Raw genomic sequence first — 16,760 nt, forward strand, 5'->3', positions numbered from 1 at the left:
ATTTCGTAAATTTGGTGATAACTGTAAGATGGATGATTTGTTATCATTATTATCATTGCACTATTATTGGCGGTAAATTGTATTGTTGTGGGGGGGTATTAACTCGCTTCATGTTATGTTGGTTTCCCTTTAAAATCATAGAAAATCTTTTAGTCAAGGCTTAAGATAGAAAACGATTGCTCGTCAGCGGAGCAGGCGCAAAGCAGACGACGCTATTTCTGGCAAGCCCTGTCATTCGAGTGTCCGGGAATTTGACCCTTGTGACAGTCTCGCCCTTGAATCGTTTTAGCGGGCTCCTGTATTCTCAGTGGAGTCAGACAAGGGGGGATCACTACAGCTGCGAAGCTCCGCCAGGAGGTAAGTCCGTTTCATTCTCATATATTTTCCGTTATTTGTAGTTGCAATTGATGTGAACTTATTATTTGTAAAACAGACTGTTTTCGCAACGATATAGCTGAATGTTGATGACGCCAGAGTGACGTAGAGGCGTAAAACCATGAGTGTGCTTTGCCAGCCAAAAAATCCCCCAACAGTACACCACCGAGACAAGTATGCCGGATAACCTCGCTTACGTATGGAAAATTTGTGGCAGAAAATGTATTCATATCGGTTATCTCATAACATATGTTGGGTTAGGAATAAGATGCATATGATTATATGCTGTTTACCGCTGTGAGGGGAAGTAAGAGGGGACTCACGTGCTAAACTCTGGCCGACGGAAACAAGAGCCTTATATAAATAACTATCTCCGCAGTTTCATCCGTGCAGTTACTGTGGTACGATAAGCGTAGACACTTTCGGTAAAAAATGTAATGCCGATAATAACCTTCGATAAGGTTATCAGCGTCTGAGGAAGAGGCGCACTTTGAATGGCCCCCGATAATATTGATTTTTCATGAATGAAAGTTTCCCATCCGTCCTCGGCAAGGCAAACATATATTCCACCACCTGAGTCTTTTTGTTGTTGAATTCGTCCAAAAATATAACGAGAAAGTACATAGCGAAGAAAATAGTTTTTATTTGGAGTATAATGTCATGTGCAGGTAACTCCAAACTAAAGCTTATGTGCGTGTCACAGATAATACTGTTGCGTTGGGGAATGCGCACGAGAGAGAGAGAGAGAGAGAGAGAGAGAGAGAGAGAGAGAGAGAGAGAGAGAGAGAGAGAGAGAGAGAGAGAGAGAGATCAGGTGGTGCTGCATTAGTACTTGGCAAGGCAGGCTTGTGCTGTCTGCTGTTGTATTGATTTTGTAAGGAACGTTCTATGAAGTTCGGTGTCAGTTGGTTGAAATGTGCTGTTTTGTAGCGGCTCCCAATAGTTCTTGCAAGATTGTGTGACGGTTTAGTATATCTATTTGTCTCAGATGATAGGCGTTTATACATCATAGGGCTCAAATACAAACCGCAAAACTATAAAGAACGCATCTAAGTGGACAGTAACGGCCACGTTTGTACAGCACTGTTAGAATGATGACGTTAAAATGAAATAATTTAATTAACTAATTTGTAAGAGGGACTTCATCTTTTTGGTTTCTATTGACGTAAAAATTTTGCACCGAGCATTTTGACCATATGAACTGAGACCATATGAACTGAAACTCCTTATCATATCCAACATATGGAGAGAAAGAGAAATAATGCCAATCTTTCATTCTTCGTACTTTCCAGATTGCACTGAAATTGGGTTAATGTATAATAAAACACGAAAACCACTCAAGTTTTACACACACACACACACACACACACACACACACACACACACACACACACATATATATATATATATATATATATATATATATATATATATATATATATATATATATATATATATATATATATATATATATATAAATACACACACACACACACACACACACACACACACACACACACACATATATATATATATATATATATATATATATATATATATATATATATATATATATATATATATATATATATATATATATATATATATATATATATATATATATATATATATATTACCCTTGTGGAATCAAACGTTTACCAGTCTTGTTTTGGAAAATATTACGATTTTTAATCGGCCTATCAGTAATGCATAATATATAGTAATGCTAGGCAGTGATGTATAAACTATGATAACGTTAAGGTTTAACCCAATTTTTTTTTTAACGTATTCAACTACATAATCCGTTTCGCGTAATACTCATTGTTCAGAGTTGAAAAAGGGAAAACATTCTCTCCCAAACGCATCGTTTACGATCCCAATTAAGGATATCATGTGAACATTAGCCCTTAATCTACTCATAAGGAAGGATCGCCAGTTGCATGCTTCACCTCCCAACATAAAAACTGCGTCATTAGAATGCCTTAGTCCCACATTCCCACTTCTGCATATGAGGATCTGCTGTTTCAAAGTATTATTTTTCCCCTTTTCACATCATGTATCGAGTTCTTTCCAAGATGATAGCTTCTCTTTTCTCATGTGACCAAATAACCCAATATTATCGGAGTCATGTTTCCAAAAAGCTAACCGTCTGTGCACATAAATTTGTTCACAAATTTCTCAACCTTTCAATCAATTCAAGTCGCTAATAGTACACTTCAGATAATACATATCTTTATTTGAATTTTTTTTTTCATTTGTATTCAGCATGAATAATTATTGCCTTAAAGGGGAGTTGGACCAACCTTGTTTCATACATTCTAACTTTGGCTTCCATTCATCATCCCTTGAATCACTTTTTCTGAGACTCGGTTCCTCTTTCTTTGGATCATTGTCCATCACATCTTCCACCAGATACCTATACAAAATATTTGTTTCTATTATTCAACAATCCTTTAAGACGTTCTTTGCTCCATTTTCCATAATTGCAAATGCCCTCATAATCTTATCCTTGCTAACATTCACATTAGGAGCTTACAAATATTTTAAAGTACTTTTTTTCTCTTGTCTTTGTAGTTTCTCTCAAAATACTGTTATCTACAAACAGTCGCTACGCTGTGCACGGTAACTTTCGTGTCTCCCTTATTTGCACTATTGCATCTCTTGCTCTTTCTAGAACCATTTAATCTTTCGTTGTCTTTGCGTACACATAAACCGAATAGTCTGACCTATTCTTCCCACATTCTGGTCTGTCCTCACACACCTATCAACACTGAGATTAGCAAACAATCTTCTTCGCTCAAGAAGTTAACTACTGCAATGCAATTTTTCAGTGGCTACCTCCCTCTTGGTATGAGAATCTTTAGCTAGAAGGACACTCCAAAATCAAACCATTGTTCTCTCTTCTTGGGTAGTGCCATAGCCTTTACCATAGTCTTCACTGTCTTGGGTTAGAGTTCTCTTGCTAAAGGGTACACTCGGGCACGCTGTTCTATCTTATTTCTTTTCCTCGTTCTTTTGAAGTTTTTACACTTTATATATGAAAGATCTAATTTGATGCTGTTACTGTTCTTAAAATATTTTATTTTAATTGTTTATTTCCCTTGTAGTTTATTTCTTATTTCCTTTCCTCACGGTTATTTTTCCCCGTCGGAGGCCTTGGGCTTATAGCGTCTTGCTTTTCCAACTAGGGATATGGATTGGCTAATAATAATAATAATAATAATAATAATAATAATATCCGTGCAGACCATTACACATCTCTAAGGAGTCTCTAAAGCGAACCCTATCAATCGTTCCCCACTTCACTCACATTCTTCACTTTCCTCAGGTAAACTAATTCTTCTCATCAAACTATCATCTCGGACAAATAATAATAATAATGATAATAACAACAATAATAATAATAAATATTATTATTATTATTATTATTATTATTATTATTATCATCATCATTATTATTATTATTGTTATTATTATTATTATCCGTATGAGCGTGTATTCATACGTATATATATATATATATATATATATATATATATATATATATATATATACAAATATGTATATATATATAAATATATATATATATATATATATATATATATATATATATATATATATATATATGTGTGTGTGTGTGTGTGTGTATTATGTGGTGGATATATATTACATATTAACACACCCATATATATGTATATATTATTATTATTTTTATTATTATTGTTACTAGCTGGGCTACAACCCTAGTTGGAAAAGCAAGATGCTATAAGCCCAAGGGCTCCAACAGGGAAAAATAGCTCAGGGAAGAAAGGAAATAAGGAATTAGATAAACGATATGAGAAATAATGAAAAATTTAAATAAAATATTTTATAAACAGTAATTTCAAAACATATTTATATATGAACATAAAAACTTTTGCTCCAAGTTTCAACTTTTGAAGCTTATATATATATATATATATATATATATATATATATATATATATATATATATATATATATATACTGTATATATATATTTGTTCCGACGCGATATACAAACCTCGTAATCATTTAATATAGGAATTCGCTTCAGCGCGACTGACACAGCCGAAGAGAAAGAAAATCAGACAGTTGTGTTGATTGGTTGGCTGGTGGTATGGGGTGGAGCTTAGCTCCGACCCTCCCCACCACCAGCCCACTTTCCCCATTCACTTGCTTCGGCTCAACGTGGATGGTTGTGCTACACTCCGCTCTCTACGCTGCAGCCCTTTGCCTTCTCTTGTGCTTGTGTTCTAGTGATTGTGTGAATGTTATGGAGGAGAAAGTTACTCGTAAGATGCGATGTTGTGCAGGCCGTGGCGGGCACTGCAGTAGATGGCTTTCGTCACCTTATGTTGGCCCGCACACGCTCTGCCAGACATGCAGGGGGAAACCTTGCTCTCAAGGTTCTCCCTCTCGTGAGTGTGAATCCTGGCCGCCCTTGAAGTGGCAAGCTTTCGAGAATCGACGCAAATATCAATGGACCCCTAAAGCTTCTCCTGCTTCGGAGAGCACGCCTCTCTCGAAGAGGACGAAGAGGAGGCGGGTGGTAAGTGTGTCGTCTCAAGAGACTGCCAAAGCGAAGTCCCTCTTCGAGTCTGAGGGGGGTGTGAGTATGACATAGCCTGTCGAGGATTTCTCGGGTTTCGCCGGGGGAGCAGGTAACCTTAGCACTCCCGCTACTTCGGCGATCTCGAGGGACACCCGACAGATTGTTGGACCGTCTCTCGGATTATCAGGTAAGCCTGACTTGAATTTGTTAAAACGCCGTTTAACTCTGGCGGACGAGTTTGAACAATGTCATTTGATTGATCCGATTGTTGATGAACACATGAATGTAACTGATTTTGTAACTTTATCGACTCCCATGTTCCATGATGCCCCTGTTGTTGTTGACCATGTACCTGATGAAGCATTTGTTCCTGGCAAAATACAAACTTTTTCCAAGTGTAAAATAACTGCAGGAATCCCTGTTAAAACAAGGGAAAGTAATGTTTTAAACACTGAGATTGCGTTAATGACTGCTGGCAAACCCTTTACAGCTTCGCCCACGAGTCACTTAGATTTAAAATCTTTTAAAACTCCTGCTGATACAAGATGTTTTTCAGGTTCACCACGTTCACCGACCACGACTCTTCCTACAGACATGGCTTAGGTATCTCCTATGGGCTTCAAAGCAGCGATTCAGAGCACCCTCTTCTTTGATTTTAGCTGAAGATACATTTGTTCATCCTCGTCCAGTGTCGTCTGCTGTTGCCTTGACCACCGTTCTAGTACCTTGTAGGGGGCACAAGAAGAAGAAGTGTGGGTGGTATTCTTCTCCCAGTTCCTCCTCCTCTCTCTCCTCCTCTTCGTTTTCATCTTCAGACTCTGACTCTTCTCCCCCAAGGAGGATAAGGGTGACGCGAGAGATTCCCGTGTTCCCCGCGCTCGTGGGATTGTCCACGGCGAATCTCGCGCAAGGCCTCCATGCACAACAACCACGCTCGAGGACGTAGGTATCGTCTCCCAGAGCACGGTGACGGGGTCCTCGGGACCCCAAGCTGCTGTTCAGACTCGAGTTGAACCACACTTGAACGGGGAAACTGAAAGTCCCGGCTTCGGCACGAAAAATCACAGCTGTGGTCTCTCGGGAAGAATCCGCGGTACGCACGACTACCTCCACGCGGGTAGCCACTCGGATCGACTCTGCGACTCATGTGTCGCGTGAGCAGGGAGCAGGCCCAGACACCGCGCACCCAATCCGTGCGACTTGGGCCCGGCATGGAGCCACCTCGCGGCTCAGCCCGCGACATGGTGGCTTGTGCGCGACCAGGCTAGCTCTCGCCCATACCAGCCGCGCGAGGTGCAGCCAACCCCCATGCTTTCTGGCTGTGTAACAGGTGAGGCCGTGCACACCACTTTCGCGACTAACCTGTCTACACCTCCTGGTGTGAGCGCTGCAGTTCCCAGCGACCCTGCTCGCCCTCGAGCTCCTTCGGAAGCTTCGTGGGGCTTGCAGCGACCAGTCACGCACTCGGTCGCAGTGGGAAACTCGATGCATTCCGTCGAGATGAACCCTGCTAGAGTCCTTCCTCGACTCCTGATTACACGCCTGGTTCGGTCTTAGGACCAGAGCTAGCGTATTCATGGGGGATGTCATCATCCGTGCAGCATGTCGCTTCCCCTACACCTCCTGATGTAGCGGGACCGAGGGATCAGCCACCTCCACAACCTTCACTGGCCGTGGAGACGGAAGATCCCGAGGTGGAGTCGCTCTTCCTAGTGGTTATTAACCTCCTGCGTGAGATTAATGGCCTAAGGGCTCCTCCTGCGGTAGCGTCTGAGGATAAGTGTACAGCCTTGGAGATCCTATGGGGAGCTCCCAAAGGTAGTTCACAGCTCATCATGCTACCCTGATCGAGACAGGCTGCTCAAGCATGAGACCGAGTGAGTGACCATATTGCAGGACCTGGTGACTCGCTTAGGAGCCAAGGTTCGAACAAGCTTCTCCCTCAAAAACTCCAGCGACAGAAGAGGTACTACATTACAGTCTTCTGTACCTTGTCCTCTCCCTCTCGACCACGCGGTCGGAGCGCTTGCTGGGGGCTCCTCGGTCGAGAATTTGAAATCTCAGAGTGTCTCCTTCTCGGCCTTTTGAGATTTCAACTATGGAATCCATCTCTCTAGCTGCTCCCCAGGCTGCTTCGTGGCTCGACCACTGGTGTGGTACGGCCTCAGTGTTCGTGCGGGACACCAATCTCGCTACCCCCGAACACATGGAGCAGTACAGGAACCTAGCTTTGTCTGGTGGGAAAGCTGTTGCCTTTCTCTTGGACCAGCTTGCTACCCAGTATGCCAATCTGATCCTCAAAAAGCGTGAGGCAGTAGCCGCTCGTTTGGCGAGACAGATTGGTTCAGGAGAGGCCCTGGAATTCAGGAACGCTCCTATTAGAGCTGCAACTTCTCTGTTTCCACCAGAAGAAGTTCGAGCCACGTGGGATAAATGGCGCCTCGACTCGAAGGACTCCATTATCCACCAGGCGCAGGCTAAGAGTTTCAAGGGACCTGGTCCCCCGAAACCGTCCGCGGCCAAGCCGAGTCAGGCCAAGCCCACGGGAAGTAGCAAGGGTACCGCTGGTCGTGCTTCTGCTGCTCCTGCGCAGCCGAGACCTGCTCCTGTTCAGAAGGGTTCTGCTCCCAAACAGACCTTTCAGCCTCCCTCAGGAGCTCCTCCACGTCATGGGAAGAACAGGGGCAAGCGAGGGAAAGGGAAATGCTGAGCTTGGCTTTCCCCTTCCCATGCTGCTGAAGGTAGGGGGATGCCTATCGCGCCATTGGGCGTTGTGGCAGCACCTCTGGGCCGAGGAATTAGTAATGTTGACCCGTCGCTACAAGCTTCCATTCATGCTTCATCGGCCCCCCTATCCACCACTCCAATAGCGTTCCACACGTATGCTCCAATATCTCCGAAGGCTCTGGCCTTAGAGGCGGAAGTCCAGGAAATATTGGAGAAGGATGCGCTAAGTCGCGCACGATCAGTAAACAGGGTTCTAATGTCGTCCCTTCCTTGTCGAGAAGGCGACAGGAGGTTGGAGACCGATCATCGACCTTTTGCCATTGAACAAATTTGTTCAGCAAACTCCGTTCAAGATGCTGACAGTTCGCACTGTGCTGTTAGCCATCAGGCAGTACAACTTCATACTTTCGATAGACTTGAAGGACGCGTACTTTCAAGTACCAGTTCATCAGTGGTCTCGAAAGTACTTCCGATTCACCTTCCAGGGCACATTGTACCAGTTCAAAGTCCCGTGCTTCGGACTGTGCACAGCTCCCCAAGTATTCACGCGAATGTTCACGATGGTAGCAGCTTGGGCCCACTCGAGGGGCATCCGCCTACTCATGTACCTCGACAACTGGCTGATTCTCGCTCCCTCGCAGGAGCAGTTGATTCAGGACCGAGACTCGCTTCTAGCAGTTTGTCGCAATCTGGGGATCGCGATGAACTACGAGAAGTCGAACCTCATTCCCAATCAGAAGGTGAAGTATCTGGGAGTGCTGATCGACTCGGCAGTAGCTCGCGTTCTTCCCTCGGAAGAATGGATCACCAGACTCAGAGAGGTTGCGCAGCCGTTCCTGTCGCAGGAACAACTTCCAGCCCTCCAGTGGCAAGCTCTTTTAGGTCACCTCTCCTCGCTGGAGAAGCTCGTTCCGTTCGGGCAGATCCCTCTCCGCTCCCTTCAGTGGTGTCTGAAGGAGCAGTAGTCGGCAGCCACCGATTCTCCCTCTCGTCCGGTTCTTATGGAACGCGAGGTAAGGGAGGATCTCCTTGGTGGCTAAACGAGGAGATCCTCATGAGAGGGTTTCTCATAAACCCTCCTCCACTTCATTTCCGTCTGTTCACAGACACGTCCACGGAAGGTTGGGGTGCACACCTGGACGATCTAGTCGTGTCAGGTCTGTGATCAGAAGAGGAGAAACACCTGCACACCAACATGCTGAAAATGATGGCAGTCTCGAGAGCACTCATTCATTTCCAGGCCCGTTTGAGAGAGCACTCGGTAGTGCTGATGAGCGACAACCTGTCTGTGGTCGCGTACGTCAACAAGCAAGGGGCACGCTCTCATGTCCCTTGTAGCAGTTGACGAGGTGGGTGTTTCTGTGGGCAGAGAGTCAACACGTAACCTTGTCAGCCAGGTACATTCCAGGCAAGAGAAATGTTCTGGCAGACGCCCTAAGTCGCAGAGACCAGGTAATAGGGGCAGAATGGTCTCTTCACCCTTGGGTAGCGAGTCGCGTACTAGACCTCTGGGGAGAACCATGCATCGACCTATTTGCAACACGGCACAACACCAAGCCTCCCGTGTTTTGCTCTCCAGTACCAGATCCCACGGCTGCGTTCGAGGACGCACTGCAACATCCTTGGGATCAACTGCATTGCCACGTGTTTCCCCCTTTTTGCTTGCTTTGCTCAGTCCTGTCCCGGGCCCTAGTAACCCTAGGACTCAGGATGACTCTCATTGCTCCACTATGGCCACACATGGAGTGGTTTCCCGATCTGTTGTCACTCCTGGTCGAGGCACTGAGAGAGCTAGCACACTGACCCAATCTCCTTCGACAACCCTTGTTGAGCACTTACCACCAGGCGGTGCAGTCGCTCAGACTTTATGTGTGGAGACTATCCAGCATCTCCTCAGAACGCAAGGCTTTTCACGACTCGCTGTGAGAGAGATGTCAGGGTACCTTAGAAGATCCTCCTCCTCAGTCTACCAGGGGAAGTGGTCGGTCGGTCTTCTGTGATTGGTGTAGTGGAAGGGGTATCTCTCCGGTCGGAGCCTCTCTGACTCAGATCGTAGACTTCCTAGTCATTCTTCTAAGAGATAAGCTCCTTTCGGTTTCTGCCATTAAAGGGTACAGGTCTGCCCTTGCAATGATGTTCTGTCTGAAGGGCATAGATATCTCCAACGTCCTCGAGATTTCTATGCTCATTAAGAGCTTCGAACAGTCATGTCCCCCAAGGGAACTTCGAGTTCCCCAGTGGGATGTCACTTTAGTTCTCGGGTCTCTTACTCGTGCTCCGTACAAACCCTTGAGCCGTGCCTCAGACAGGCACTTGACCCTTAAGACTGTTTTTCTGCTAGCCTTAGCATCGGCGAAGAGAGCCAGGGAGTTACACGGCCTCTCTTGTAATGTCACTCACGCAGAGGGTTGGAAGGATTGAAATGCCATCAGCTCATATGGGTTGACTGCCCACACCTCGTCCCACACCTGCCTGGGACCTGGCTCCTTCCTTCCCACAGACCGACAGCTACGCCTTGAGTTTTGTGCCAGAGTTCGTGGCCAAGACTCAGAACCTAGCGATCCACGATCCCAGATTTGAGGCCTTCACCATTCCTTCCTTACCGGATGCGGCGAGTGGCAGTTCCGGGGTGAGGCTTCTCTGTCCTGTCAGGCATCTCACCAGCGAGGGTTAAAGTTCACGAGATGAGGGGCATTGCCCCCACACTCGCTTTCAAGAGAAATCTTGCAGTGGCCAAGTGCTGAAGGCGGACGTTTGGAAATGTTAGACCACCTTTACGGTCTTTTATTTGAGGGAGTTTACGCACAAGTCCTTGGACACCTTTGTTCTTGGTCCTGTGGTAGCAGCTCAAGCTATTGTCTGACCTCTCCAGATCCTCTAGGACAGGGAAGTCTCTTGTCTTGATTTTTATGGTATGTTTGGCAGTGTAAAAGCATTGTGCATGTGCTCTGCCTTTCTCAATGTCTCCTCCCTTGGAGTCCCATACATCAAGACAAATCTTACCAGGTAAGATTGCTAGAGTTTGTTTACAGGTATTCTCCCCCCGTCTTCTGCTAGGCAGGGAAGATGGTGGATGTATAAACCCTTTGCCTTTAGGATATGGAGGTTCACCCAGTCACTGCGACCCTAGGGTCGAGTTTCTCTTACATTCACGCTCTCAGGTCGCTACCCGGCTCCCAGTCTCTCAGACCCCACCATCATCATGTCGGGTCGAGAAACAGGGGTAAGTGGATTTAGTCCTCTGCTCTCATTCGAGACCAGGTCTGTATCCGGGCAGTTAGCTGTTCACAAGCAGCAAAGGCACATCTCCCACCAACCAGTGAGTCTTCCTATATTAAATGATTATAAGGTTTGCATATCTCGTCGGAACAAATAACAATTTGTCCTAAATTGTATTTTTCCTAGCTATACAAACCCGTAATCATTTAATATAAATGCCTGCCTCTACCACCCCTCTCATGTTCCACATTGAGCCTAAAGCGTTTGAAAAAGGAATGTGGGCTGGCGGTGGGGAGGGGTGGAGCTAAGCTCCGCCCCATACTGCCAGCCAACCAATCAGCACAACTCTCCTGTTTTCTTTCTCTTCGGCTGTTTCAGGTGCACTGAAGCGAATTCCTATATGAAATGATTATGGGTTTGTATAGCTAGGAAAAATACAATTTAGGACAAATTGTCATATATATATATATATATATATATATATATATATATATATATATATATATATATATATATATATATATATATATATATATATATACCATCATCATCATCATCATCATCATCAGCCGTTATTAATCCACTGCAGAGCAAAGGTCTCAAACACTTCCTTCCACTTGCGTCTGTTTATAGTCTTTCTCTGCCAGTCCATACCCGCAATCTTTCTTAGTTCATCAATTCATCGTTTTCACTTCCTTCTCCTTTTTCAGGTCTCTATTGACTCCTATTATTTTTAATGTTCATCTATTATCTGCCATTCTCATTATATGTCCTGCCCACGTCCATTTCTTTTTCTTTCATTTTGATAGAATATCTTCTACTTTTAATTTGCTTTCGTATTCATGCTGCTCTTTTTCTGTCTCTTAGTGCAATTCCCATCATTATTCTTTCTATAGCCCTTTGAGTTGTAACTAGCTTATGTCCTAATGCTTTAGTTGGAGTCCAAGTTTCTGATGCATAAGTTAAAACTGGTAGGGCCATCTCATTAAATACTTTTCTTTTTAGAAAAAGTGGCATTTTACTTTTAATGATCTTATTTTGTTTTCCAAAAGCTCTCCATTCCATGGTATCCCAATTTATTTGTGTCAGCTCTTATAGTAACAGAGGCAAGATCCTTTTCCCTAGACAGGTCCTGAGTTGTATGCTGCAAGGTTCAGTTTCCAAAGCTGGGCTGTTCTAGTCTAGAGATTTTAGCACCCCTTCAGTAGGATGTAACTGCCTGCCACCTTGGGCAGTTGTTCCACTGCTGCTGGGACTAGAGCGAAATGGCGTTTTGTTATTTATGTCTGAGTTTTTGCTAGCTTTCATCATCAGGCTGCCCACTGCGTATTGATATGGTGGGAGATTTTATGCTGATTGCTAATAGCAAACCAACTTAGTATAGGTGGCCTTTGCTGATCATGGCCATGCACAAACCCTTTCACTTGGTTAAAGTATCCCCCACACACACATATATCTCGGTACCAGAACAGGCCACCTTTGTAAACTGAACTTTGCAACATACAACATCAGGACCCTGTCTAGGGAAAAGGATCTTGACTGTGTTACTAGAAGAGGTGACAAATTAATTGGGATATAATAGGATTGAGTGATTAGAAAAACTGGTGAATCTTATATACAATTGAAAGACGGCCAGATATTTTGCTTCAGAGAACATGAAAGGAATAAAGAAAATGGAGTGGATTTTCTTATTAATTATGCTTATTTTAATATCATCCAAATTTCTTAGGCTGTTTATCTTTACAACCACCATAAAACTTTATTTTCATTTTAGTTGTTTGATTATCATCCATTCCCTAACACTCGCAAGAATTCGGTTTAGAGTTTCATTAGTGTCGTTTATATCATTTATGGAGAGGTAGAATTGTATATTATCTGTAAATAGTTTGTGCTTCACTCCATGCCTTTGTAGTATTTTCGACAGACCGATTGTATAGATACAGAATAAGATTGGGCCCAGTATACTCTCCTGAGGTACCTCTCTGTTTAATGTTCCAATTTACACACAGTAGTTTCTGTCAGTCAAGTAGTCTTTTATGCATTCAAAAGCTTGATCTTCAATACCAATGGACCGTAGATCATTTTGTAGCAGTTCATGCACAACTGTACCAAAAGCAGCACTAAGATCGAGCAATTTTGAAATACCACATTTGTTTTCATACATCATTTCCAGCATATAATTTTCTGTAAGCATACTGGTTGTCAGGCAATGCTTCTATTTCTTCTAAGTGACTAATTAGTTGTTCAAAAATTATGTATTCTAACACTTTTGAAACAAAGGATCGATTTGAAACAGGTCTATATGAGCTTAATTCCTGATAATCTAGAGCATTTTTCAGAATTGGTGTAACTATAGCATTTTTCTCAGATTTTGGAAACTTACACTCATCGATGCTTGTATTTTCTATTCTCGTAATTATATCAGCTAGACTAGAAAAGTTTCTTTCTCCTGTTACTTCAGATATTGGCATTGACCCGATCACACTTATTTTTTTTTTTTTTTTTTTTGCTCATGATAATCCTGGTGACATCGACTTGTGTTATGTTGTTGAATCTCATTAATTTTATCTGTGTATCTGGTGTAATACTAGTCTTAGGTTGAATATTTGTAAATGGCCTAATTCTTTGTTGTATTTTGTTTTTAAAGGATACTAGAAAACTATTTGCCAGTTCCTGGTCGGTCACTATACCCCTCTGGTAGCCTTTGTTTCGTTTACAATTCCCATTATACCATTTAGGAGACGATATAACTTATTTATATCTGTTGCTGCTTTGCAAGTCTTTCTCTTGTAGTTTTTGTTTTTTTTTCCTTCATAATAGGTAATTATATTTGCACATTGCAGTTTCGTATTCTACACATGTACTTTCAGTTATTAACTGATTCCACTTTCTTTACATCTTTTCTCCCTCTTTTTCTCTAAGGTCTCCCCATCAAACCAAGGTGTTCGGTCTTCAGTGATTATAGTCTTTTCCATTAGTGGACACATGGTATCATATTCACTTTTACTTACCCTATTGTATATTGTCATAAGGCAGTCAACGCACATAGAGCCCAACAAACTTTGGTTATCATGATCGCAGGGAATATTGATAGCATCATTTATTTTCTTTGTAACTTCTTCAATAAATACACAAGGAGGGAAGTTTGACTTATATCTAAAGATTTTTTTCCCCACTGCGTGTTTCTGTAGAGGTAGTCTAAACTGAATAAGTTTGTGTACTGGAGAGATAGTGCACTTCTCATCTACATTTATATCAGATACAATATCATTCATTCTGTCACCAAAAATTAAGTCCAACATATGCCCAGTCAAAGTAGTTGCACCATCAACATTATTTACCAATTTATATGATTCCAATAACTCACTAAATGCTGAAGCATCAAGATTTGATGTACCACCCATCCAAAGATTGAAGTCTCCATCAATAACTAACTTATTTTTCTCCATGATAATCTTCTCAAGGAGTACACTGAATTTTTCAGATACTGGTATTTGTTCTCGGAGGTTTGTAAACTGTTACAATGGATATATATTTGTATTTGTGCATAAAGTTAAAATCTATATATTCAAAGCTTGTTACACTAGTTTTTTTATCCCTCTCTCGGAAGATGAAAGAAAGCATGGGGTGGGGGCGGGGTTCATTTCAGCGATCTAAGCCTTGGCAAAGTTTTTAATCCTGTTTCAGATAATGCTAGTATGTCCAAATATTTCTCAATTATCAATTCTCGAATTTTAATAGTTTCATTACCAACAGAATGTATATTTACATACCCACAGTTTATAGCGTCCTTCGTATCCATGGTCAGTATTTTATGCTAGTCTTTTCAATTCCAAATCATAAGCTTCACAATTTCTTGAGTTCACTGTGTGGTCATTTGGTTTGTTTAACTTGGTTCAGTTTATACATTTTACGTGTTGAAAATTACATTCTTTGGTGGAATAATTTTATGAATATTTCCTGCAGACTTTATCATGTCTTAAACTTGCAATCTTTTACAAAATATCCGTATCTTTGACAATGGTAGCAGGTGATCACGTGATATTATTCACATATGTTATATGTACGCCATTGTCACTGGTTTTACTGGCAATTGAATAATAAATGATGAGATGCTGGGAAATAGACGACTTTTACAACGTAAAGAGAATTTATTGTCTAAAATAATTTTCAGATAACATGAGCAGAAATCTTGAAAGTGAATGAATAATTCTCCTTAATTACATAATCAATAGAACTCTGAATCTATTGAAGATGCTCATAAGTTGTAGATAACAATGAATCACTTTATAATTACAGACAGACTCGGAGAGAGAGGACACTGAGCAAATTACTGTTAATCTTCTTACATCAGTAGAATATCAATTTATCACAAGTCTCAAATCTGACTTATTAACTAAACATTACAATATTAATTTCTATCTAAGTCAAGCAAGAGGGAGGGGGACATGTTATTTGTCTCACATTATAAATTTTAAGCAAAAGTTACTACTATGATTGGAAATTAGTGGAGTGTCTTTTGGGTGTACTGGGCGCCTAGCGGTGACAAGGGTATGCGATCATGGTTCGCGCCCAGCTCCTCTCACCCTACCTTCAAGGGAGGGTTTTTATGGCACTTGTCTCTATGGGGATCAGGTGCTTCTTCCAGGAGATAAGTGGTAGCCTGTTACTACGTGACATCTGTGATTTAGGTCTCCAAGATCTAGGTTGTCGTATCTCAAATCCCCCAGTACTTCTCGAACCTCCCTCATGCTTTAACCTGGGAAGTAAAAGAATGACAGCAGTTTACATTCAACATACATGGTGCAATTCTTTCCCTAGGCCCGAGGTGGCTTGTGACCTACTTTCTTATGATCTAATTATTTATGTTAATTTCTAACCTAAGACACCATCGTAGCATAACTTTATCACCTATATCATGAACAGCTTTCGGAACTTCAGGATCACAATACAACAACTATATTTTGAATATAGTTCAGATAAAGAGTCTTTTGAATCAAAGCATTTACTACTTCATCTTCATCATTGTATACATTGTATATCATTATTTTAGGTTTTAGTTTTCCAATTTTTCTCGTCTCAGTGTTCGCAACCATGGTTTGAATCTTGTTTGCTGCTTCCTCTGATCTTTTCGTACGCAATGTTCACAACATTTCCATTTGAAGTTGACCCCGTATTAAGAATTGGAATGTCTTTAAGTGCATGTTCTACCTCATTTTTTCTGTCAGTGATTTTATTTGGTACTTTAGTCAATTTAATTACTAGTAGTTTTTTCCTTAACTTTGTCAGCACATGTCATTTTCTCTTGATTTGGGTCCATCAGTTTGAAGTGTTAACTTGATTCCATATTCATCACTAGATTGTCAAATTTCTCATTTAGATCAGTAGTCTGGGTGGAATTCGCTGCGTCCGCAGTAAGTTCCGCAATTTGGCGTTCCAATTTAGTGATTTTCTTTTCATGTGCGTTTATGTAAAGGTCTTTCATTTTCAATTCCTCTTCCATTTTCAATATAGTTGTCTTGGCCATACTGGCTTCATCTACTCATCCTCATCTCCTCCTACGCCTATTGACGCAAAGGGCCTCGGTTAGATTTCGCTATTCGTCTCCATTTTGAGCTTTTAATTCAATACTTTTCCATTCATCATCTCCTACCTCGCGCTTCATAGTCCTCAGCCATGTAGGCCTGGGTCTTCCAGTGCCTTGTGGAGCCCAGCTGAACGTTTGGTGAATTAATTTCTCTTGCGGAGTGTGAAGAGCATGCCCAGACCATCTCCATCTACCCCTCATCATAATCTCATCCACATGCTTGAGGGTACACTCGGGCACACTATTCTATCTTATTTTTTTTTCTTCCTCTTGTTTTTT

At 42.1% G+C, this 16,760-nt stretch overlaps 2 protein-coding genes across 3 annotated transcripts in view; one reads left to right on the forward strand and one right to left on the reverse strand.

Annotated features, from left to right (window-relative positions):
* Positions 1-211: 211 nt before the first annotated feature.
* Positions 212-16,760, forward strand: part of LOC137653269 (uncharacterized) — a 57,792-nt gene continuing 41,243 nt past the window's right edge. The window contains exon 1 of one of the 2 annotated variants that reach the window (XR_011046441.1): positions 212-357. The gene's annotated coding sequence lies outside the window, so the exon portion shown is untranslated. The remainder of the gene's footprint in view (positions 358-16,760) is intronic. The other variant, XM_068386643.1, reaches the window with a different exon arrangement.
* The window catches only part of mus304 (mutagen-sensitive 304), a 327,641-nt gene continuing 326,095 nt past the window's right edge, over positions 15,215-16,760 (reverse strand). Inside the window, exon 8 of the transcript XR_011046450.1 lies at positions 15,215-15,653. The gene's annotated coding sequence lies outside the window, so the exon portion shown is untranslated. The remainder of the gene's footprint in view (positions 15,654-16,760) is intronic.

This window comes from Palaemon carinicauda, chromosome 1, assembly GCF_036898095.1.
Source record: "Palaemon carinicauda isolate YSFRI2023 chromosome 1, ASM3689809v2, whole genome shotgun sequence".
Lineage (NCBI taxonomy): Eukaryota > Metazoa > Arthropoda > Malacostraca > Decapoda > Palaemonidae > Palaemon > Palaemon carinicauda.